General features: G+C 35.9%; 1 protein-coding gene and 1 long non-coding RNA gene across 19 annotated transcripts in view; one reads left to right on the top strand and one right to left on the bottom strand.

The window, feature by feature from the left end:
• The window catches only part of PPFIA2 (PPFI scaffold protein A2), a 475,838-nt gene that overhangs the window by 239,750 nt on the left and 210,182 nt on the right, over window positions 1-25,906 (top strand). The gene's annotated exons all lie outside the window — the stretch shown is intronic.
• LOC144282248 (uncharacterized) lies at window positions 13,802-23,971 on the bottom strand. Its single transcript, XR_013350586.1, has 3 exons — window positions 23,532-23,971; window positions 21,168-21,347; window positions 13,802-13,904 (listed from the first exon to the last, which is right to left on the bottom strand). It is a non-coding gene; the product is annotated as an uncharacterized LOC144282248 (long non-coding RNA).

The following is a 25,906-nucleotide window of genomic DNA, read 5'->3' as shown; positions in this document are numbered from 1 at the left end:
CCGGGAGGGTGATTACTTCAGTGGTTATAAGGCCAAGCTTTGGGTCGGAGAAATGAGAATTCTAGTCCTGATACTTGCTAGCTTTGTAAGATTGAATAAATAATTTAATTCTTCTAAACCTCAGTTTCTTCAAGTGTAAATGGTGATCTCAATTTCTGCTTCAGAGAGCTGATGGAAGATTAAATTAAATAATTATATGAAGTGCTTGGCAGAGAACCAAGCACGTAATGACCCAGTTAATGGTGACAGTTGCTCTGCTGCTGTTTTTGTCAAAGCATAAGAGTTTACAAGTTAGGACAATAAATATACATTTCACAATGTTATGTGTTATAAAATTGATGTAATATACAGATAGATAGTTCAATGTGATTTCAAGGAAGAAATTTCTAAAGCTATGTGTAAGAATCAAGAAAAACATCACATGGGTAGGTAAGGGAAAATGTAAGCTGGATTTTGAAAAATCTTCAAGATAGAGGTCATCATTCATTCATTCATTCATTTATGATTAGTCATTTAATTTTATTTCGTGTATGCTGTATTCCGGAACTGTGCTAAGAACTGAAAATACAAATCTTTATAAGAAATAATCTTTCCCACCATTTTCCACCATGATGGGAAAGAACAACTAGGGCGAATCAACTGTTACACTATGTGAATCTCTGTTCCCTGATGCTTCCTGTAGGTTATATACCCTGAAAGGGGAATGAAAAGAAGGTAAAGGTTTATTCTGTTTGAAGTAACAAGGGAAGGAAAATGAAAAGAAAATTCTGTAAGTATCCATTCTAGGTGCTTTATAAGTATATTTTCCTCATATTACAGAGGAGGAAGCCTAGAGGCAGGGATGTTAATTATCTTGTCTAGATCATTTAACCAGCAAAAGGAAGAATTGGGATTTGAACATGGCCACAGCTGATTTCAGGGGAAAGGGAAGCACATGTTGCTGTGTACCCAAAAGGAAAGAAGATCTGGAATAATTTTCACCATCTCTTGTGACAACCATAGATGGCTCCCTGCATTGAGGAACTGGTCAAAGCGTGTGGGCTGAAGTAAGTCAGTGCCGGAGAATCATGTCCTTTGGTTTTAGGGTTCCTGGTAAGGGCTGGAAATAGCAATGCAGAATATTGGAAGAGTAGTGTTCTGGAGAGATTGCATAGTAGACACTTAGGCATGGAAAATGATCAGGAACCAGACACACAATCTCACATGAAATGAAGAGTTCTTAGGAGAAGCACTGGACTGTCCATGCTTGAGTAGAGTTATGTGATCGACTGGACTTGCCATTTTTAATGGGGAAGGGAGCCCTAAAGCATTGGGCATGAGGAAATTTGTTCTATAAGCTCAGGATCTTTGCAGACGAATAATGTTAAAGCCAAGAATAAATCCTTCCAAAGAGTAAGAATCTTTGTGTTTAGTTTCTCATTTTACTACATTTCCTATAAGAAATTGTTATTGTTATTTGCTGTTGAGAGGAACTCAGGGAGCCATCAGAAACACAGAAAAACATAACTTTTACTTGCACTTTAGATTACATGATCTCTGACTACTCATTTGTAGTAGAGTAGGACTAGCCATGTGAAAAGCAGAAGCCCTAAGCCCCTTGAAGTGAGACAAAAACCTCAGAACTTTAACAGGGTTCTTTCTATGTACAATTGAATAGTATTAAACAGAACTTTGTGAAACCCTTGGGTGCCACAGGTATTATTGTTCGTATCATTACCGCCTTTCAAAAGGGATCAGAAGCACAGAAATAGCCATTGCCAGTTATCTCAGGGCAATTATTGGGGCATCTACCCTCCCAGAGAATGGGATCAGGATTGCATTTGACTGGTGATATCAGGAAGATATGTGCATTTCAACCATGGACTGAGAGGGTATTCATCACTTACACCTTTAGGTGAGGGAAGCAGAGGGATCTTTGGTCTTTGCCCTTTACTAACTGGCTTACTTTTAAGAATTTTTTAATCCCACTGAACTCTATTCTCCTCATCTGTAAAATAGGGAAAATAATATTCACCTCAGAGGCTTCTCAAATATAAATGGGATCTAATGGAATGTTCTCAGCATGGTACAAACATGATGATTCATCTTCTTCCCTTCTCCCCCTTTCTCTGTTCCTCAATAATATAATTATTATTAGCTGAGCCACCACCTCCAAGGAGAGAATTAACTGGGGAAAGAGGATGGACTCCCCTGAGGCATTGCTTTTGACTGTGCCTCTCAGCTCAGAAGTAGAATCAAAGAGAGAAGAAAGATAAAAGGAAAGAGAAAATGGGAGTGATAGACCTTTTTTCTTTTTTCTTTTTTTTAGTTTATCAAAATTTCTGTAGCTGGAACAAAAGAAAAAAACTATTCACTGACTCCCTCTAGTTGTTATTGTGGTTGATAATAGAACGTGGAGACCAGATGTGGAATGGTGTATCCTTCTTAGAGGCATTACAGAGGCATTGTACGGAGATAGAATGTATGTCCTAGCAGAGAGAGGATGTTCCCATGAGTTCACTTTTGCAGGAGTGGCAAAATCTGCAAAGATTAATGTAGCAAAAGTACTGAAGTTCTTATAGCACCATATCTGCTAGCTGATGGCCAATAGGCCAATTGGCCAGTAGGCCAATAGGCCAGCAGAGAGAGTGTCATAACAATTTTCTTTTTCCATTGCTTGATGCACACTGCTTTTCCTTATGTCACTTTCCTAAAGGGAATCATGCATTTTTAAGTCTCTATGACTAGATCCCCTGAGAGGATACAGTAAGAAGGGGACATCATGTTTGTGATTTTTTTTTACAAAAAAAAATTAATAACCTCAGTGTAATCATGAGAAAATATCAGATAAACCCAGATTCAGAGAATTTCTACAAAATATGAAACCAGTACTCCTCAAAAAGGTCAAGGTCATGGAAGACACAGAAAGGCTAAGAAACTGTTACAGGTCAAAGTAGACTAAGAAGGCATGATGACTATATACAGCATGGCATCTTGATGTCTTGGATTGGATTCTGGAACAGAATAAAAATATTAGCGGAAAAACTTAGGAAATCTCAATAGTTTATAGTTTTGTACCACTGTTCATTTCTTAGCTTTGATAAATGTTCATGATTAGATAAGATGCTAACAGTAGTTGAAGCTGGGTAAAGAGTATATGGGAACTCTGATATCTTTGTAACTCTTCTGTAGATTTAAAATTGCTTCAAACTAAATTAAAAAAAATATTCTATGGCACATACCACAGTGTGCTCTCCTGAGCCATGTCAGCTTTACATAAATTTCTGAGAATGAGGGCTGTTAGCATGTTTGTTCATTTTATCATTTGGGATAAGGTGCCCTTCTTCTCCTTTACCTCTTTCCCAACCAATTTTATTGAAGAGCCAGAGAAGGGAAGAATATGGGGGGAAAAAGTAAAGCCCTCCCCATGTAAAGTGAAAGGAACTCTTTAGAACTAGAACTTAAGGGGATCCTTGGGTGGTTCAGTGGTTTAGCGCCTGCCTTTGGTCCAGGGCATGATCCTGGAGACCTGGGATCGAATCCCACGTCGGGCTCCCGGTGCATGGAGCCTGCTTCTCCCTCTGCCTGTGTCTCTGCCTCTCTCTTTCTCTCTCTCTGTGACTATCATAAATAAATAAATTTAAAAAAAAGAAAAAAAAAAGAACTAGAACTTAAGTAGTGCTTAAAAGTAACCAAAAAAGACATGAGACATAAGGGACTTATTTAGATGCAAAAATGTCATGAGGAAAGAGAAAAGGTTCTTTTTACAGTTCATCCCTATTATGTTTTCTTATATAACTCATATACTAAAAGCATAAAGGAAACCCTGTGTTTTTTTTTCTGAAACCCTGTGCTCTAATAAAAAGAAAATTAATTTACAAATAATCTTGGGAAGAAAAGATATGGAGTCACTAGTCTCATCCAGGAATTCAAAAGCATCTCATTTTTTTAATCTTTAATTTTCAATATTGTTGAGCCAACAAATAAATAATAATGAAATGACCTTAAAATGTGGCCTCAGTGCAGTTGCTCCTGTGATTTTATTAATCACAGAGAACAGTCTCTAAGAGGATTATTTCTGTAGTCACAACTGTCATTGGTGAATAAAGCATTTGGTTGTCTCTAGGGAAGTGGGAATGCTGCCAAACAGCTCATATGCATGAGGAACTAAGCATGGGTTAGGACATATATTTTGACCTTTATGATTCAGGACTATTAATTATGACAAATTTTTGTTAGTGATTGTTGAATTAAAAACAAAACAAAACTGCAACTCCACTCTCAAGGGAAATGATGTTCTAGTATGGCTAGAGCCGCTTTAAAATCTGTTAAGTCAGCCCTATTTGCTTGGAGGCATGTCATAGTCAGGAAGAGCAAGATGTGGTACATTGCATAAGATACCCACTTTCTCAGATTTATTTTTATGACCCAAAGCTGCCTCCTTTTCTATCATACTAAACCCTCCTTCTAGTCTTACTCACATAAACATAGCATCATCAACATCCCATAATACACATATACTCAGAATATCCCTTCTGTTTTATTTCTGAATGCTGAATTATCTCATACCATCCCAGAGGGGTGGCTGCTAGAAACCCTGGACTCTGATCATATGTATTAAAGCTAACAAAATACATAGCGTCAAAATTTACTGATACAATTTTTTTCCCTTCACGTAGATTTATGATTATTTTGCCACATTTACGTTCTGTATTCCTTTTCCAACTTTTTATCTGGGATGCTTGAAAGTAAGTAGCAGATGACATGGTGCCTCATCCCTGAAGACTTAGCATGTCTCTTGCAACAGTGAAGATTTTTTCCTATTATAATACAATACTATTAAATTATTGTATTATAATAATATACAATATTATTGTATATATTGTACATACATTACATACATGTATGTATGTATACCCAAGTATTTCATGCAATAGTATTCTCTAACCGTCCATAGTCATTCTTCTCCCGTTCTCCCCAAAATACTCTTATTATTTATAGCTCTTTTATTCAGTCAATAATTTAATCAAGGATCACATGGATCCATAACTGGATCTTCCATGTGCTCCATTTCCTAAAATTGATTTGCCTATTGAAGAATCAAGCTGATTCTCCTTTCTCGTATCCCATTTCACAAAAGCCCATCTCCCTTTATTTAAAAGAAAGAAAGATAAGAGGAGAAAGAAAAGGATAGAAGAAATGAAAGAAGGGAGAGAAGGAAGAGAGGGATGCAGTACATCACTTTCATCCATTTTGCATTTTTCATGGTACATAGTTCTAATTTATAAAAACTCCCTCCTGAGACACCAAGCAATAAAAAAAAGCATAGCATTAATATCAGTAAAGTATTGTTTAATCAACTTACAATATTCCTCCCTTTTTCATTATGCTATGCATTGCCAATAAAATTTACTTCCTATATCTTATAAACATCAAACTTTGTAATATATGTAAACTTTTTAATGATATTTTGACTAATAATTAGCCAATAATTTTGACTAATAACAATTTAATAATTTTGACTAATAATAGTTTATGAGAATTCAAACCAGAAGAAAATTTAAAAATTGAGCCTTATGATATTACACATTTTTACTACAATATATTTAAATATATTTACCGCAGGCAATTATGTTAGGTGATTAAACGAGTGACTCTAAGCTTAAAAGTATATCCCAAGTGGTGAGAATTGAAATGGAAATACAATTTAGGCAGAAGAAAAATGTGAAATTTCAGTTTTAGAGAGGAATGTATTTTTTTGTTGTCTGGAAGATAATGGTGATATAAAATTGCAAAAGTATTATGATTCGGTTTGATGTATTTAAAAGGATGATGTAATAGTTTTATTTTAATATGCCAATTATATACATAAATCACCGTAATATATCAGAAATTGCAGTTTGTTTCCGAATAAACATAGAGTAACAATTTTTATATATCCCACTTTAAAGATGTGGGAGGAGTTGCAATCCCTACATTTCCTAGGGGATAATTAAACAAATATGTTTGAAGACTAGTGTCCTAAATATTTTCACACCATGACTTTCTCTCATGTTTGCAACAGTGCTTTTCCCATTCTCATTCTCAGTTGTTGGCTCTGCTTCTTTTCTGAGGAAACTGCTGTTCCCATCATCACATCTCATGTATTTATGCTTTATGCCTGTGTTCTACCCTTGTTGTTACTGTGGGAAACCTGCACCTGCTCCTGGCAAAGGCCAATTTCTTCTTTGGCTCCCCTCTTGTCTACGTTTCCAATGACCTTCTCCTCTTTCTCCTTGTCATTTCCATCAGTGTTCACAATTCTGTTCTTTTTCAATGCAAATTCCATTTTTAAAAACCCTTTTGACTGGGCTTGGGGTTCTAGTTACACCCCCACCCGAATTTCTCTCTTTTCCTTTACAGCAAAATGACTCAGAAAGTTGTAAATGCTCATTGTCTCTAATTTCCTTCCTCAAATTCTCTCAAGCTCTTGCCCCACCTCTCCAGCAAAACTGATAATGTCAAGAACATCAGAGATTTCCATGTTACCAAATCCAGTGATTAAATTTTAGTCTTCAGGGGTGTTTGGCAGAGCTGATTACTCTCTTCTCGCAACATGTTCCAACCTTCCAGTAATAACATTCTATGTTTTTTCTCCTCCCTCTCTGGCCACTCTCACTAAGTTTCTTTTATTATCCCCCACTTTATCTTCCCAATATTTAGATATTGAGGAATACGCCGAATGCAGTCTTTGGACCTCTTTTTTTTTTTGTGCATTATATTATATACCTTGGTAATTATTGGCTGAATTATAGACTTAACTACCATTTTATAAATAATTATTCCCAAATTAATGTCTCCAGCTTGGACCTAAACTTCAGATTTAAAAAAAAAAAAAATACAGCTTAGTTTTCTAAATGGCATCTCAATTTAACATATCAAAACTGAGCTACTGACTTCCTACCCCTTGCTTCACACCTACTCTTCTCAAAATTTTCTTCATCTCTCTTCTGTTCTTCTAGTTGCTTTGGCCAAAATTCACTGACTCATCTCTTTATCTCACACCCACAAATAATTTTCAACATATCCAGTTGGCTTTGTCTTCACAGTATATATTTTTATATACTGGCTACTTAATCCAGCTACTTCAGTCACTTCCATGGCTAACACTCTGGTTCAAGTCATCATTACTTCTCTCTAGATTCTTAAAATTGCCCTCTCATTGGTTTTCCTCTCTTGCCCTACTAAAATGTATCTCTTAAGCAGCTGCCCAAAGGATTATATTAACACTGAAATTGGATCATGTCACTTTCCTGCTCAAAGTCTTCCAGTGGCCTCCCAAAAGTCAAGTCCTTACAATGGCCTGTAGAGTCCTAAGTTACCTCTGGGAACTGGTCTCCTTTTCTTTCTTGCTCACTCCGCTCAAAATACACTGTCCTTTATACTTGCCCTCGCTATATCAGATGTGATATGATATCCTACCCCTTAGGTATCCATATGACTTACTCCGTGATCATCTTGACACCTTTCCTCAAATGTCACATGATCCCTGAGTGCTTTCTTCCTCCCTATCTAAATTGCACACCTCCACCATTCCCCTTTTAAGGGGTTTTGTTTTACTCCTTAACACCACCACCATCTACTATTCTCCCTATGTGCCTATTTGTCATCTTTATTGCCTGTCTTCCCATCTCCTCCCACTATCCCTGCAGATCCCTACTGCTATCCCATGCAAGCACCCTAAGGGTAAAGATTTTTGTCTGGTTTGCGTGAATACAGTCTGCTACTATATTTCCATTCTTTGGCAGAGTACCCAGTCCTCTTCTAGAAAGTCTATCAATATTTTTGAGTGAATGAATGTAATGAAATTTTGAAAAAAATAATTGAGAGATATTCTGGCTTTTTTTTTCAGATTTTAGTGTATTGAACATAAGTAGCATAATACCTACTGATACTTCTTTTCCTTTTTTTTTTTTTTTAAGAATTCATCTATCTATTTGACAGAGAGAGGGGAAGAAGGGAAGAGAGAGAGAAAAAAAAAGGCACAGACGTACACAAGCAGGGGGAGCAGCAGGCAGAGGGAAAGGGAGAAGCAGGCTCCCTCCTGAGCAGGGAGCCAGATGTGGGGCTTGATCCTAGGACTCTGGGATCATGATCTGAGCCAAAGGCAGATGCTTAACTGACTGAGCCACCCAGGTGCCCCAATACTTAGTTTCTGAAAACAATTTCTAGGATAATTTTAAAAACAAAACTGTTTCTGCTTAGATTTGAGGAATTATGAAGAAAAAATAATTGATCATTACATTCTGAGACAGTTGGAGAAGTATTCATTGAAGTAGTAGGACACGAGCTAGGCTTTAGAACACCGGATTTAGAAATGGAGAAAGTTGAATAACGGGATGATCCAGGCAAAAGAAATGATGTGAAACTACACTGAATAGGCAAGAATGTGTGTAAACATGCTTTTCTTCCTGAGCAGAGCATTCCAGTTAAAGGAGAAGAAGCTATGGTTTAGGGCTGCAGGGAGAAGCTAATACGTAGTGACCTTGAATGAAGAGCTGAGAACTTGCCCCTTTATCCTCAAGAGTTGGGGTATTCATCAGATGTTAGGTAACATATTTTGAGAGGGGAATGCGGGAATGAAATGCTAGACACAGTGTGAGAATAGATGATGTTCTGGCTATAAAATTCATTAAATATGAGACAGACTGAAAGTAGAGATCCTAGATTGGCAATTATTTGAATAGAGTGAGGATGAAGAAAAAAAAAAAAGGTAATGCTGAATTCTGGGAAAATAGCAGAGTAATTTTCCCGAAGCATAGTAGAATGGAAAGAGATAGTGACTTTTAAGAAAGGGTTTCAGAAGTCTAACTTAGAGTGGGTGGGAAAAGAAGACCCTTCTCAAAAGAAGACCCTTCTCAAAAGTTGAAGAGGGGAGAGCATTCCGGGCATAATGAACAGCAAAAGCAAAGTCCATTCGCCAGTGAGAGTTTGGTGTAAAAGGGAATGGGTGACAGTAGCATTATGGTCAGGTAGGAAATGGCTGGAGATGAGGCCAGAAATAAAGTCAGAAGCCTTCTCTTCTGAAGTCAGATAATGGCTTACAGTTGACAAACTACGGTGCCATTTCCCTTCATCAAAAGATATTTAGTAGAGCAATTATGCTTTGAAGAAAGCTGAATGAATTGAGAATGTTAAACATGAGGGAGGATCAACAGAACACGTTTAAGCAAATGTCTACATGCCATAAACAGCAGGATAACATGAGAACAAACCAGGAAATGACCGATAATACTGAGGGGAAAAAAGGCATTGGAAGGTTGGAGGTGGGAGATGCTCTAACAGAGACTGTGATGGGATGGAAGCCTTTGAAGGTTGGATGGAAGAAGATTTTGCTGTTGCCTTTTTCTCCTGCAATGTCAGTCAAAACTGTTTAACAGCATTTGTTTTTATCTGGTGAATGTGAATCTGACGCCCAGAATTTCTATAGGATTTAAATATACAAACTTCAGCAAAGGTCTAATTGTATTTAGCGCTACATGTTCTCAAACCTAAACATCCAGTTTAGAGGAAATAGTATGTTCCTTATTTAAAAATATTACTAATGGCAAAATGGTGATAGGGACAACCATAGAAAAGAATGATGCTAATGGCCTGGATGCATTTCTCTCTACTTGGCAATAATGCCCCTCCACTGAAGAGGTGTTTACATTTATGTTGAGTTTCTGCTGTTTCCATTTGTGATTTTCAGTGGATTGCATTTCCAGAAATACACTAAAAAGGAATATGCCTCTAAATGAATCATCAACAACAACAGTAAAATCAGAATTTTCTGAAGGGTGACCCAGTAACTCCTAAAATTCCCAGGGAACTGATCTGTGAAACAGCGGGTGTTGTAAGTTTGAGTTTTATATTTCCAAACTACATAATTAGTTTATTCAGTATGAATTTATTAAGCATCTACCACGTGCTCAAAATTGCTAAGATGTTTCTTCATAATACCAAGAAAAATGTTAGGTCTTATAACGAGGATGATCTGGTCATGGGGAACCTGGATATATATACAAAAGAAGACTATGACAATAAGTAAAAAAAAAAAAAAATGAGGGGGACATGAGATAGATGGATGGATAGAGAGATAAGGAGAGAGAGAGATCATTTATTTCTCACTGAGGGAGTATCTGAGTAGCCTTCTCTTACTGATGGAATACAAAATAAATAGGGAGCATATCAGTTGAACACTATGCAGCAAGAGTTAGACATTCTTGTTAACTTCGACTTGTGCAATGTTTTGAATTTTTTAAAATGGTGCATAGGCAAATTTCAAATGATACAGGACCCTTTCAGCTCATCTATAGCTTAAGTACTGTAAGGTCTTAAGTAAGATTATACTTGATAGAAACTTTATTTCACACAAAACACTTTATGGGGAGCAACTAACAGTTGAATTATTTGAAATTATGTGAAAATTAAAATTTTAATCAAAGACAAGTCTGTGGATTGTTTTTTTTTTTCAGGATTGTGTGATAGTGGGGTATAGTAATTATAACAGAAAAGTAAGACAAAGATGTTCTTTTAAGTGTTTTTTTTTTTTGACTACCTGATTCATAATCAAAACTAATTATTTTTTTGTTATTTTGATTGCTTGAAAGTGGTGCTTTGAAACATATATACATGGACACATCTAAATAAATAGAAAATCAGAAATATCTTGAACTTTTGTTCCCCACAGAGTATTTGGTAAAATACTTTATAATATAAATATTTCAATCTGTTAATAATATCTTTATATATTATTCCTGGACTATTGAGCTACTAGAGGGCCATTTTTGAGCTTTCTCTAAACTTTGACACTTTGGATACCTGAAAAGTCATAAACTACCTGATTAATTAACAATGCCTATTAGTACAGTTTATCATTTTTATAACTCTTGGTGTTACCAAGTTAAAATATGTTGAGAATGGTAAAACAGTATATCTGATCTAAGAAAAACTGGACATTGGTGATGTGGCCTAACTAATTTGTTAAAATAAAATAGGGTCTTGTTTATGTGGCTGATCTCTGTGAACTTAAAATCATTGTACTGTGCTCAGTTTCCCTCCATTCCATTATTTATTAGTCATTCAAACATATTAGGATCCTGCTTTGCTCAAACACCTCATGTGAGAAGGTTACAACAATAAAGAGACCACAGTTTCTGCCCTGCAGAGTCATGTGGTCCCGTGTGGGAGTTAGACATCTGTACACATAATTACAGCCCCATAAATAGATCTCCTGGTCTATGGGAAACCTCAGGACAGACTTCCAAATTCTTTTTGTTGAAGACAGGCTTCTTAAAATAAAGGATATGCCATCTAAGTCTCGGAGAATGAAGAGGAGTTGGCCAGGTAAACAAGGCAAGCAAGAGGAAACGTGAGCAAAGGAAACAGGTGGTACAAAATAAGTGAGATCCAGTGCCTTCGGTAGATGCTCAAGGTCAAGGGCTTCTTAGTGACCAGACTCAAATGCTGGCAGGAGCCAGACTGCACACAGATTTTAAGCAGAGGAGCCACAGAATAATTGTGTTTTTGAAAGACCTCTTTGGTGGTGATGTGAAGAGAAGAGGCACTGGATGCAGGAAGAGTTGATGGGAGTCTGGGCAAAAAAAAATAATCTTGATGTTAACTAAGACAATAATAGTAGAGAAGGAGAGGGTGGGTACATACAAGAGAGTAAAAAAGTAGAATGAACATGAGAATGATTGGATATTATGACAGAAAGATGGGGAGAAATCTTCGTGTAATTTATTTCTGTTCCTTTTAATTTGTGTGTTTGCATGTGTGTGTTGGTAGTAATCCCCGTGAAATCTCCAGTTATGATGGAGCAGGGAGGTATTGCACACAGTCTTTAGGAACCAACCCTGCAAAAAGACATATGCACCCACTGTGTTCACTCAGCATTATTTATAATAGCCGAGATACAGAAGCAAACTGTCATCGATGGATGAATATATAAAGAAAATGTGATGTGTGTGTGTGTGTCTGTTTGTGTGTGTACATGTGTATAAAATAGAATATCATTCATCCATAGTAAAGGAAATCTTGCCATCTGATAACAGAAATGGATCTTGAGGGCATTATATCAAGTGAAATAAATCAGACAGATAAAGGCAAATACCTTATGATCTCATTAAATGAAGAATCTAAATTAATTAAATATGGAATAATAACTGAAAAAAAAAAAAGCTCACATGCAGAAAAGAGATTGGTGGTGGTTGCTAAGGGTGGGGTAGAGAGTGGGAGAACGGGTGAAGGGGCTGAAAAGATACAAACTTCCAGTTATAGAATAAGTAGATCATGGGGACATACAGCATGGATCCTACAGTTAGTAATACTATATTGCATTTTTGAAAGTTGCTATGACAGTAGATTAGACTTGCTGCAGCACTGATTTCGTGATATGTACAGATACTGAATTATCATGTACATCGGAAACTAATATAATGTCAATTATGCCTCAATTAAAAAATAAGTGGCAAAATGACAGGTCATGAAATTTTAAATAGGGGTGGTGGGAGGAAGCGTATGACAAACCAGTGCATGTTACGTATTTTATGAATTTGCTAGTAGAAATTGGAATCAATTCTGGCTTCATTTTGATCATACCCTCTGTATGCGATTGTCTGATTCTATTCTCCAAATGCAAATATTTCTTTAAAACCTGCAATAATAGGGACCCCTGAGTGGCTCAGCAGTTGAGTGCCCGCCTTCAGGCCCAGGGCGTGATCCTGGAGTCCCAGGATCGAGTCCCACGTCGGGCTCCCTGCGTGGAGCCTGCTTCTCCCTCTGCCCATGTCTCTGCCTCTCTCTCTCTCTCTGTCTCTCATGAATAAATAAATAAAATCTTACAAAGAAACCTGCAATAATAAAATGATAGGAATAGATAGGTAAGAACTTTTCTTTGAATAAATGCTGGAATTCTTAGGAATGATTAATATTTTCATAAGATATTTAACTATTTACATGCCTTCTAAATCAATTTCAATTTCTAATTTAAATATGAAAAATTAAATGAAATGGGTGATGAGTATTAAGGAGGGCACCTGTGATGAGCACTGGGTGTTATTTTTAAGTGATGAATCACTAAATTCTCCATCTGAAACCAATTTTACCATATATGTTAACTAACTAGAATTTAAATAAAAACTTGAAATAAAAAAATTTGAATGGAAGTGCAAATGTTAATCATATTTTGAGACTCATTATCCTCACAGATGTTACAAATTATTTGTAAAATACAATTTTTATATTTTGTCTTCTGTGGCCATTTATATTAATTATCCTTTCTGTCCAGATCCTTTAATCATCGGGCTGGCCCTCAATAGCTGTCTTTATCATGATAATAGTTCCCAATGTTACTGTTTTTTCTCTTGCCATAACAGAAATAATTAGAATTGACTAAGATAACATTCTGAGGGTGAATCTGAGAGTGTGGATGTGAAATATCAGCCATGGAAGTTGATGATTAACATGACACCCTCAGTCCCTATGGATGGGTGGGGCTTCAGGGCATACAGCTTACTCCTAGAATCACCTGTAACATGAACTTCCTGTCCTTAAAGACATAAGCTACGAGTTTGTTCCAATAATAATAGTTAATACTTATCAAGTATTTGTACTTGTCTCAGAAACCCAATGAGACAAGTGTTTGGTTCTGTGATTTATCCCCATCCCTAGCTACTAAAGGATGGAGCTAGGAGTCTAATACGAACAGTTGCTTCTTGAGCTGAAAATTTTAACCACTTTGCTACTCTACCTTCCCAGAAGTCACTTTTCTCCCTCATGTCAACAGGTCAATGATGAACTCACCCCCACAGACATTCTAGTTAAGTCCAGTCATGGCCAGTTGATGTTCCAGATACTTCAAACTTGACACACAGTCTTGTGCATGTTCAGATGTTTTCATCCTTAAAAGCAGAGATCACATTATGTTTTGCAAGACAGGAATATCTATTGGATAAAATTATATATATATATACATATATAATAATATATGTATATGTATGTATAATATATGTATATGTATGTATATATATGTATATATACATATATAATAATATATGTAATACACACAGGCTTTTAAAGAAATTTTAAAAAGTTCTCAGGATTTCACATGATTCATTATTTGACTATAAGGACATGAGGTAGGGGTGCCTGGCTGGCTCAGTCCATAGAGCATTGACTCTTGATCTCAGGGTCATGAGTTCAAGCCCCAAGTTGGGTGTAGAGATTACTTTAAAAAAATGTTTAAAAAAAAAAAAGTACATGGAGTGACTGGCATATGTTTTCAGGTTTACTTAAAAATAAAAATTAGTATTTCACTAAAAGATGACATATTTCTCTTTTAGTTTCACTGCATTACATCATCAACAGATTGGAGCTGACAATTATGTAAAAATAATATATTTAGTTGGACTAAAAATGTTGTCTATTATTATAATGATTACTATCAGCCAAGAGTGGATATGAGTATGACTCTTCTAAGCTAAAGATGTATAGTTAATTTCCTTTATTGCTAGTATGAGTTATGTGAGTTAAATATGGCATACCTTTTAAGAAGTAATCACTAGCTGATTTGGGAAGTCAGCAACCAAGGTTGAAAATATTTGTGTATATTTATTTAACAGAGTTATGCAGTTTAAAAATATTGGCATGTATTTATAGTAAATAGATTTTTTATCCTAAAGCAATTTGTGCCTGAAAGTGCATTGATAACATCACTTCTAGAACTACCATGGTTATTTACCATTTCTCTGAGCTTATATCCTAAAGTTCTCTGCCTTGTATATGAGATTGTCTTATATTGTTCATGTTATAATAAATGAGAGTGCCATACAGTGTGGTGCTTAAAAACTTTGACACCAAGTACCTAGGTTCAGGTACTAACTTCTGCGTGTAAGACATTAAAACAGGAATGCCTGTGTGGCTCAGTGGTTGAGCATCTTCCATCAGCCCAGGGCCTGATCCTGGAGTCCTGGGATCGAGTCCTGCATCAGGCTCCCTGCATGGAGCCTGCTTCTCCCTCCACCTGTGTCTCTGCCTCTCTCTCTGTGTCTGTCATGAACAAATATTAAAAAAAAACAAACACTAAAACATATCAGACATTGGGAAAATTACTTAAACTCTCTGTGCCTCCATTTCCCCTCATACAAAAATGGGATAGAGTTGCAACATCATATGGTATTATGAATACTAAGTAAGTCAACACAAGGTGCCTAAGTGCTTAAAATATACTGAAAAATATATATGATGTTATTATTATTGATCTTATCAGTTATGCTGTACTTAAAAATTAATTTAATTTCTAACCCTGAAAATATATGGCAGTATATCATGAGCAATGAGCTAAGTGAAATGTGAAGTCAAGAGAGGAAATGGTTTTCCGAAGGTTCAATTTTATTCAGTAAAAGCTTGGTATTGAAAGGTAACTTTTTCTCTAGGAAATCTTGAGGTTGAAAGATAACAATTCACTGTTAAGTCCATTATCATACTTTAATGGATAACATTTTAATTAGTTTAATACATTAACTACTTTCTGAACACAAAACTCATAGTGGCCATAAATGAAGAACTTTGGTCGATGTCTCAACTACTTCAATCCAGTGCAGCAAGTTTCACCCAAGCAAAACAAACCTAAACTCAAAAAGAATTGATGACCCATCGAAATAGTGACATTTTAAATGGAATCTTCAAGCATTAGGTGATTAGTAAATCTTATTCCTGTAATAAAACTACTAGCACTTAAAATTAGCAATGTTATTTGTAGTTTTAATGGGAGATATTTAATGGAGAAAAGCATTAAATGACAACCAAACAGAAACCTATAGTGGACATTTAAAAGCTGAGAAGATCCAATATGGTCTAATGTATTTCTTGCTAAAATAAGGGTCTGACCTATTATGAAATGTGTACTCGCAGTTCTAATGCTTATTTATTTTCAAGGTACCGTAAGGAATGTTGCTATTAATTCAACTTACTGAAGTATAACTAAACTAGAATATATGCATTTGAATAGTGTAGAAGCATGACAACAAATAAAGCTCGTGAGTGTTGGAATATATTGGTCAATATGAAAACAGTATTTCTGAAACCATTTCTTGGCTCCGTATTCACCATAAATCCCACTTCCTCCAGAGTGTTTCTGTAGCACGTTGTACACGTTTTGACCATGAAGGCTATCCCATAACTATTCATCTGCTTTGTTTACTCTATGAGATAATCAGCATCACTTGAAACAACACCTTATTTAAACATGTCTGCTATAGAACTGGGCTTAACACAGTGTGAACTAATATTTAAAATTTATCCATTATACCTATCTGAAGAGCTTTTGACTTTTAACCTGATGATATTTCAGGCCTTTTATTTGGGCTTATTTTTTTAAAATTTTTATTTATTTATGATAGTCAGAGAGAGAGAGAGAGAGAGAGAGAGGCAGAGACACAGGCAGAGGGAGAAGCAGGCTCCATGCACCGGGAGCCCGACGTGGGATTCGATCCCGGGTCTCCAGGATCACGCCATGGGCCAAAGGCAGGTGCCAAACCGCTGCACCACCCAGGGATCCCGGGCTTATTTAGATACTAAAATTCCTAGACTATAATGGAATTATTAGTAAGGAAATGACCTTTACTCAGGCAGTACCACATTTCTTTCATAGTGTCTTCTGGAATATAGTACCACAAATTTAATAGTAGGGCATTTTAAACATGATTCCTCCCTTAGAGATACTTCTATTTTCCGCACAAGGGCAAGAACTAATTTACTTTTATATATTCACCAAATTAAAAAAAAAAAAGCGAGGGGTGATTCTATAAAGTGCTTTGAAATGATTGCATTTATAATGTTATAAATTCCCAAGTGTGCAACAAGGAATTTAATTCAACTTGAAATCTATATTCTATAGAACTGAAAATACTAGACTTCAGAAATTAGAAAACTATCTTCTATGAAAGTCCTTCTCCATATTGACTTTTAAATACTTTGTATAACTTTATTTCCCTTATAGTTTTTAGAACTTTACTAAAATATAATTTATGTACCATAAAATTTGATTTTTAAAAGTGTACATCTCAGTGTTCATTAACATATTCACAAAATTATACACCTTCATAACTGTCTAATTTTATAGATTCTTAAGAGACACACAGAGAGAGAGAGAGAGAGACAGAGACAGAGGGAGAAGCAGGCTCCATGTAGGGAGCCTGACGTGGGACTCGATCCCAGGTCTCTAGCATCACACCCTGGGCTGAAGGTGGTGCTAAACCCCTGAGCCACCCAGGCTGCCAGTCTAATTTTAGAACATTTTTATAACCCTTTCCTCCAAAAAGCTTGTATTCATTAATGATCATTCTCCACTCCCTCTGCCAACCAGTAGTTGGCCACTGCCAACTACTAAACTATTTTCTTGGTCTACTACTTGTCTATTCTGGACATTTCACTTAATTGGAATCACACAGCAGGTGGTGTTTTGTGACTGATTTATTTCACTTATCATATTTTTAAGACTCATCCATGTTGTAGTATATTTCAGTATACTTAAATTCTTTTTATTGGTAAATAATATTCCATTGTATAGATCTATCATTCAATGGATAAAATTTTGTTTATCCATTCATTAATTGATGGGCATTTGGGTTGTTTTCATTTTCTGGCAATTATGAATAATACTGCTATGAACAATCACATGTAATTTCTTCATATAGACATATGTTTTTATATTTCTTGGTTACATAAGTACAAACGGAATCTCTGAGTTGTATAGTAACTCTATGTTTAACATTTTGAGGAAGTACCAAACTGTTTTCCAAAGCGACTGCACCATTTTGTAATCCTGCCAGCAAGGATGAATGAAGGTTCTATATGACTTTTTATGATGCATAGTTGAATTAAAGAAAAACTCTATCTCCACTTTTATAAAATAACTTCTAATATTTATCACAATATAATAAATATCACAATATATCTGGAACAAGTCTGTTACCTCCTTAGGCCATAAGCAGAATTTATTCATCTTTGTGATGCCATCACAATTTTGACATGTGACAGTCATTTTTTTTTCAAAATGTTGAATAAATGATCATTTAGATTTATCATTTAATACAAATATCAATAAATATATTATTGTGTTTGATTTCTACTTTCTTTCAATGTGGCAGAAATATGAAGTATGAAACCTTCCCAGTACAAAAGCCTACATAAACACACCAAATAGGCCACTGAAACAGCAGTATGGTGTTTTCGGATGACTGGCGCAACCTGAAGATATTTGCTGATTTGAAGAATTAGAAACTTGGATTTGATGTCATTGGGGTAAACTGGGAACAGAAGAGGAAGAAAGGGAATTGGAACTGAAACCCCTAAATAAATCCAGAACCAATAAAGGGCCACCCCCTCAGAGACTGGGCAACCTAGAAGAAATCCAGCATCAGCAAACAGATGTCAGGAAGACTATCAGTATAAATCCAAGTTAGAAAACTAGGTTTAGAAAAAATAACAATGATTAACACAATGTTGCCCTTGAAAAGGGTAGGAGTTCTATTTTTATTAATTATTTAAACTTTAAGTAGTCCCTGCTTCATAGTGCTTAGCAGAAGGAAAAATAAATTCTCACTGAAGGAATTTCTTTCAGCCAGACCTTAAAGAATTCCCACAGATTAAGGTAAACCAAATATGAGCTTAAAATCACATTTTTAAATCATGAGAACTAAGCTGCCTTGTGCTGGAATCAGAAGAAACAATAAATAGCAAATTCTATTCTCAAGGATATTGACTATTAGAATTACAATACACAGCATATAAGGGTAAAATATTTAAAGAATAACACTTTATAAAGAATGAAACTAGTATGCCATGTCTTAAAATTTATTCATCAATAACTTTATGAGAAAAAAAATTGTACTAGTTTTTTCTTAAAAAGGCTTATTAACATGCATTAAAGTTGTCATTACTAAATATGAACAGTTTAACCTTGTTTCTGTTTAACAAATGCAATTTCTATGACTGGCCCAGTGTGAAAAACTGGCAATATAGCAGAGGCCAGAAAGTCTTAGTTCTGGGCCTATAGTTTACCATCTAGATGCAGAGATTTTTTTTATACTGGATTAGAATTAAAGCTTCTAGTCTTCTGTCTTACTGGGAACTGAAGATTTACTATCCTAGATTAATAAAAGTCAAAGGAAGAGTGGCATAAATAATTTAAAATGAGAGCTAACTATCCTAAAATTCTCATTAATTTTAAACGACTATTAATGTTTTAATATCACTGTGTTCTGAACAATTCACATTTCACATCTGTCAAGATTCTTCAATCAGGATCCACCTTCTGTATGTACCATTGACATCACCACACGAATGGTTCTAAGAGTGATCTAGTCAAAGCATAGAGCAAAATCAACAAGCTTATAGCTAATTAGAAGACTAACCCCTCTTTAATATATTGGGAACATAGATTTAAAACACTAATTAGATTTTCACTACTGGTGAAGAATAGATACAGGGTTTTTAAAGAACACAATGAAGACAATAACTACATTTCAGAGCAATTAAGTTATTACAGAATGGAACTAGATGCTAGTACATATTTACAAGTGTGGAATTGTTTAAAAAATATAAAAACTCAACATAAAGACTGTGTTAAAAATGTTTTCTTCTCTGAGAGTTATAACCTCCTTTTACTTTTTCCTGAATAAAATTCTCACTCAAAGAATGTGTTCTTTCTCTTGAAATATATTATCAAATAAACTAGTTTAACACCAAAAGATAAAATTGGGAAGAAAGAACATCTGAATGTATACTTTGACTCCCAGCTATTTTTAATTTTCTCAAGCAACATTAGCTTAAAAAAAAAAAAGGAAGGAGTAATATGGACCCTCTGTCAAATGAAGTAGCGTTTCCATGTTGATTTCTCTGCCTAATTTATGCCTGTAAACACAAGATGGTAATCTAAGTCATAGTTGTGCAGTTGAAGAACTTACTATAGTAGAAGTTTTTAACTTGAGCTATTTGAAACACTTTAATTTTTTAAGGTCTAAAAAATATATATAATTCCAGAGCAGAATGACAAATAGGATTAATCTTGGGTACCAGTCTGGGGTAGTAAACAGCTGCTGCATGAAGTTGCAACAAGACGGATATTATGAGACTGTTTCAAGAAACAAGTGATTATTTCAAGTTGTCTCAGGCAAGGGAGGATAGAGGGTCAATACACATGTGGTTTTTTGATACAGCTATAGAAAGCTGGTGTCAATAAAATTCAATCATTATTTAGTGATTATACACTTCACTTTCCATATGCAATTTTATGCACTGTATGTTTAGGTAGCAATTCAATATTGATGGGCTTATTTAATAAATGAGTAAATATCTATACAATACAGATGAGTCAAAAAATTTTCCTAACTTTAGTTGTTTTTGTTTTTGTTATTGTTCTTTTTTTTTTTTTTTGAGAGAGAGAGAGAGCGAGCGAGCGAGCACACAGAGTGGGGAGGCAGGATGGGCAGAAGGAGAGAGAATCTTAAGCAGGCTGCATGATCAGAGAGGAGCCTGACATGGGGCTCAATCTCATGACCTCAACATCATGACCTAAGGCAAAATCAAGAATCAGACCCTTAATAGGACTGACCCATTCATGGACCACGGCTAAGTCTTTGCCAAATATTTCTTATGAGCAGTTGAAAAGGTTAAGAATATAAATAAGTAGTTTTCCATTTACAGTCTTCTTGAAAAATATGTCTTGTGAAGCACTTCCCAAGAAAGCAGCATTCTAAGGTTCTTTTTGCTTCTACAGACCAGAAAGATTCAGATGTTAGAGGAAGTCCCCTGGGAGAAGAAGGAACAATGGCATATTTCTTATGTAAAGTGTTTTTATTATCTTCTGTTGCTGGGGAGGGGACACTAAGAAAATCAAGAAGATAGGAATGAAGAAATTTCCAGTAGCAACAATAAACAAGTGTCATTGAAATTGAAAAATTAGATGTTCACAAGAAGACTGAATGGTTATTAAAAAGGAGTATGGAAAAAAAAAAGGAGTATGCTGCGGTATTGTTACCTTAATAAATTTAGCTGGGTCCAAATCTAGCCCTCTGTGGGGCAAGTCCAGAGATTCGTTTTTTTCAATGTCTTTGAGTGGTAGTTAAATGCGTATGAAGGAAGAGGAAGTTAATGTCACTTACCTGCTTAAATCCCTTCCATGGCTTCCATTCCTTTTATCAAAGACCAGAACAAATAGCATAGTTTTTACTCCACTGCAGCTATACAGAACTAATAGTTTTTTTTTAATGTTTTATTGAAACATCATTCACACACCATTTATATGCATATCTTGGAGATTTTGTGGGTTTGGATCCAGACCCCTGCAATAAAGCGAATATCACATAGTGAAATGATTTTTTTAGTTTCCCCATGCATATAAAAGTCCTATTTGCACTATACTATAACCTGTTAAGTGTGCAACAGCCTAGTTTAACTTAAAGTGTGCGACAGTCTGAAGAAAACAGTGCACATACCTTAATTTAAAAACACTTTATGGCTAAAAAATGCTAACCGTCATCTGTGCTTTCAGGGAGTCATAATCACTGATCACAGATCACCATAACTAACATAATAGTAATGAAAAAGTTTGAAATATTGGGAGAATTACCAAATGTGACACAGAGACACAAAGTGAGCAAATGCCGTGAAAAAATGGTGCTGACAGACTTGTCCCACTCAGGGTTAGCACAGCCTTCGATTTGTAAAAAAACACAATTATCTGCTAAGTGCAATAAAGGAAAGTACAATAAAACGTAGTATGCATTATAGTTAACCCATTTAAAGTTAATTCATTGGCTTTTATTAGATTCACAGAGTTAAGCATCCATCACCACAATCAATTTTAGAACATTTCCATTATCCACCAATGAAATTCCACATCTCTTAACTGTCACCTCCTCCAATCTCCTCATTTCCCCTAGCTTTAGGAACTACTAATTTATTTGCCGTTTCTATATATTTGCCTACTTTGGACATTTCACATTAATCAAATTATACAATACATGGCCCCTTGGGGCTGGCTTCTTTAACTTAGCATAATATTTTCAAGGTTTATCCATGTTATAGCATGTATCAGGATTTTATTTATCTCTGCATAATATTCCATATTCTGTATATATTGCACTTTTTCTTCCATCCTTCAATTGTTTGTTCGGGTTGTTTCTACTTTTTAGCTGTAATGAATGATGCTACTATAAACATCCATGTAGACTTATGTTTTTCAGTTTCTTAAGTATATTCCTAGTAGTGAAATTGCTGAATCATAAGATAACTATGTTTTACCATTTGAGACACTGCCAGACTGTTTCTTCAAAGCAGCTGTACCATTTTACATTTCAACTAGCAGTATATGACGCTTGGCCACATTCTTGCCAGCACATGTTATTATTTATCTTTGATTCCAGCCATCCCAGTGGGTGTGAAGTGGTATCCCATTGTGGTTTTAATTTGTATTCCTCTGATGATAAATGTTCTCAGATATCTTTTCATTTGCTCACTGACCATTCGTATATCTTTGGAGAACTGTCTATTCAGACTTTTTGTTCATTCTTTGAGTTATTTGTCTTTTTATTATTGAGTTGTAACAATTATCTATATATTCCAGAAACAAGTTCTCATTATAACCTAAATGAGTTGCAAAAATTCCCTCTCATTCTGTGGGTTGTCTTTTCACTTTCTGGATGACCTGATTTGAAGTTAATTTTGATGGTGTCAAAATTTTGATGGTGTCAGCTTGGGTTGCCATGGACAGGATGGCTCACACTAAAGTATTATCTTACCATTCTGGAAGCTGGAAATCTGAGCTCAGGGTACCAGCATAGCCAAGTTCTCTTCCTGACTTGCACATGGCTGCTTTCTGGATGTGTCCTCACATCCTAGAGAGCGAGCTCCAGTGTTTCTTCCTCTTCTAATAAGGGCAAAAATCTCATCCTGAGAGCTTCACCCCTCATCTGAATTTTTTTTAAAGATTTTATTTATTTATTCATGAGAAACACACACACACACACAGAGAGAGAGAGAGAGAGAGAGAGAGGCAGAGACATAGGCAGAAGGAGAAGCAGGCTCCAAGCAGGGAGCCCAATGCGGGACTTGATCCCGGGTCTCCAGGATCACGCCCTGGGCCAAAGGCAGATGCTCAACTGCTGAGCCACCCAGGTGTCCCTGACCTCATCTAAATTTAATGATCTCCCAAAGGCCCTATTTCCAAATACCATCACACTGGGGATTCAGGCTTAAACATAGCAATTTGGGGGAACACAATTCAGACCATAGCAATAGTGTCCATTTTATCTATTTTTCTTTTGTTGCTTGAGCTTTTAGTGTTGTGTCTGAGAAACCAGTGCATAATCCAACATCATGGCTTACCCCAATGATTTTTTTCTGATAATTTTTTTCTGAGCATTACAGCGTTATTGTACTTAAGTGTTTTGTTTGTTTGCTTTCTTTGACTTTAGGAAGTTCTTTGTGCTGTTTCCTTAATCTGGAAAATATTTTACTCAACATACCTTTTGCCTGGCTCATTCTTAGTCATTTTTCACATGTCTTAGGTGCTCCCTCCATACACATACTTCCTGCAGGGGTTATAGTTGAATTGTGCCTGTGTATGCCAAGGACCCTGGAAATATCCCCCATCACAGCATTTATCACACTGTTCTGTAATTGCTTTATTTACCATGTCTGTTTCACCATTGGACACATTATAAGGTCTGAAAAAATTACAGGAGCTCCTACATATTAGGCATTCAGTAATATTTTATGAGGTCAATAAAGAAATGATCAAAATGTCAATTTTTAATTTATGGTGAGAAATAGAATTGTCAAGCAGACCTGCTATCTAAACTGAGCTGACAAAGGCAAGTCTCTTCTCTGCAGGAAAAACATAGAAAATTCAGTTATTCTAAAAATATTTCTTGGTATCCATGGGCTCAGAGCGTGTTACGTTATTGGAACATTTAATGGCACCATGTCATAATAGTGTGTGCTGACAATTCCAGAACACATATACTTGTCTCTACCCCTATTCTCACATGACTGTGATCCTTAAGACTTGACTCCCTTTCAGAAAGAGAGAGAGGGAGAGCTTAGAAGACCCTGACCAGCTCTTTCTTTTCTGTGGATTGGTTTTTTTCTGTTATTTGCTGCCATTCCCTCCCCTTTCTCACTGACAAATTCTGCTTTATTTTTATATTAATACAACATAATAGGACACAAACTGTTATTCTCTGAGCGATGTTCCTCTTCTAAATGCCGCAAACCCATGGCAGGACAATATGTTTTAATATCCTTTATAACTTCTAGGGCACCCACTGGAGCATTTTAACTCAGTGAATAGCAAACAATGTCATAGCCCAAATATTTTTGGCTATATAATTATAACTCTGTTGATCAGAGACATGATTTAGTTTTGTTTTGCTTAGAGTTAGAGCTTTGTTGGGCTATGTAGGGAGATTTAAATATTCAGCCTGAATGCTATTTTGTGTGCCTGGGAGTGTTTGCCACAGCAGGTGTTACCTAACCAGATGCTAAAGCCTTTTAAATTAATACGCAGCATCTTGTCAAACATGCCTCCTGCTTTACACCGTCAGAGCTGTTGAAAATTGGCTTTTCCTGCCAAGAGAGTTGTCGGTTGGCAATGACTCAGCCCTGACATGCTTTAGCTACAATGTTTACTGGGCCAGGTGACTTTACTAATGTGCTTAGAATGTTGAGTTTTAATAAGTCTCCAAATTATTTTCAAGCACCAAATAAGCAAAAAGTATTTTTGGACTTTGGTAAGAATAAAAGATTCATTCCGTCTCTTTCTGTAAAAATGAGTCAAGCTCAAGGACAAGCTTATTAATTGGGTTAGAGAACTAAAAGGCTTGGTTCCTGCATTAGGATTTCTCTCTGATGAGCTTCCTCTCTCTTTTTTATTATATCTTATTTTCATATATCACAGTAAGACCAGGCCTGAGGGCTTTTCCTGTTTGAGGAAAAGCTGGAGCAGGTTAAATGGAAAGGATACCTGAACTGTGTAACTTCAGTCTTGGTTCTAGGCCATTGAGTTTGTCTGTCTTTGTCATTTCAGTAATAATATGCAGAGGGACAGACAGCAGTTGGGAGTTAGATAAGCTATTCAAAGTTAGGATCTGGAAAGCTACTCAAACTTAGAGCCAGAACCCAAGAGGGAGAGATCTTAACTCAACAATGGTCCATCCTACTCACCTGAGTCAAGAAATCTATAAAAGGCTTAGGCTATAACCCTGGGTTCTGGCCAGACTTGTAGGCAGCTGGGCTGCTCTCAAACAGCATCTCATAGCAACCAATAGAAGGGTTCACTGCAACCTCCTCAAATATGTTTTATCCTATAATTTCACTTTGGACTCCTGACAATATCTTGAGAGTTGTGTAAGCCCCAGGGTAGTGGAAATAGATGCAGTGAGAGAGGTGTGGAGGGAATTATAGCAGATTGAGGTCACATGCATTGTAGGGGCTTTTAAGAACAGTTTTATGATTTCCAGGTAATTTCTTCATAGTTTCTATCTTTATAAACATTAACATTATGCTTAGAGAACAGAGAATGTTATTTGATGTGTTTTAGGTAATATTAACCAAATTAATGGAAGAGTAAGAATATCCTCAATGCAAAGGAACAAACTGGTACAATAAGCCATTTTCTCTTGTAAAAATGTGCTGAGTATTTTTACTGTGTCACATTAATGTCAGTCATTTTTATCATGCTGTTCCATTAATGATACAGTAGGATCCTCTCTTCTAGAGAGCAATCCTGCTGTCCCTATTTATTATTAGGATCTTCCAAAAGAAAAATGTGTGTATGTGTGTATGTGTGTGTGTGTGTGCGCACGCACGCGCCAGGGAGTAGAGATCTCAATGACATTTA

The sequence above is a fragment of the Canis aureus genome, chromosome 13 (assembly GCF_053574225.1).
Source record: "Canis aureus isolate CA01 chromosome 13, VMU_Caureus_v.1.0, whole genome shotgun sequence".
Lineage (NCBI taxonomy): Eukaryota > Metazoa > Chordata > Mammalia > Carnivora > Canidae > Canis > Canis aureus.
The sequence above is the reverse complement of the archived record's forward strand: the minus strand, read 5'-3'. Positions and strand labels throughout refer to the sequence as shown.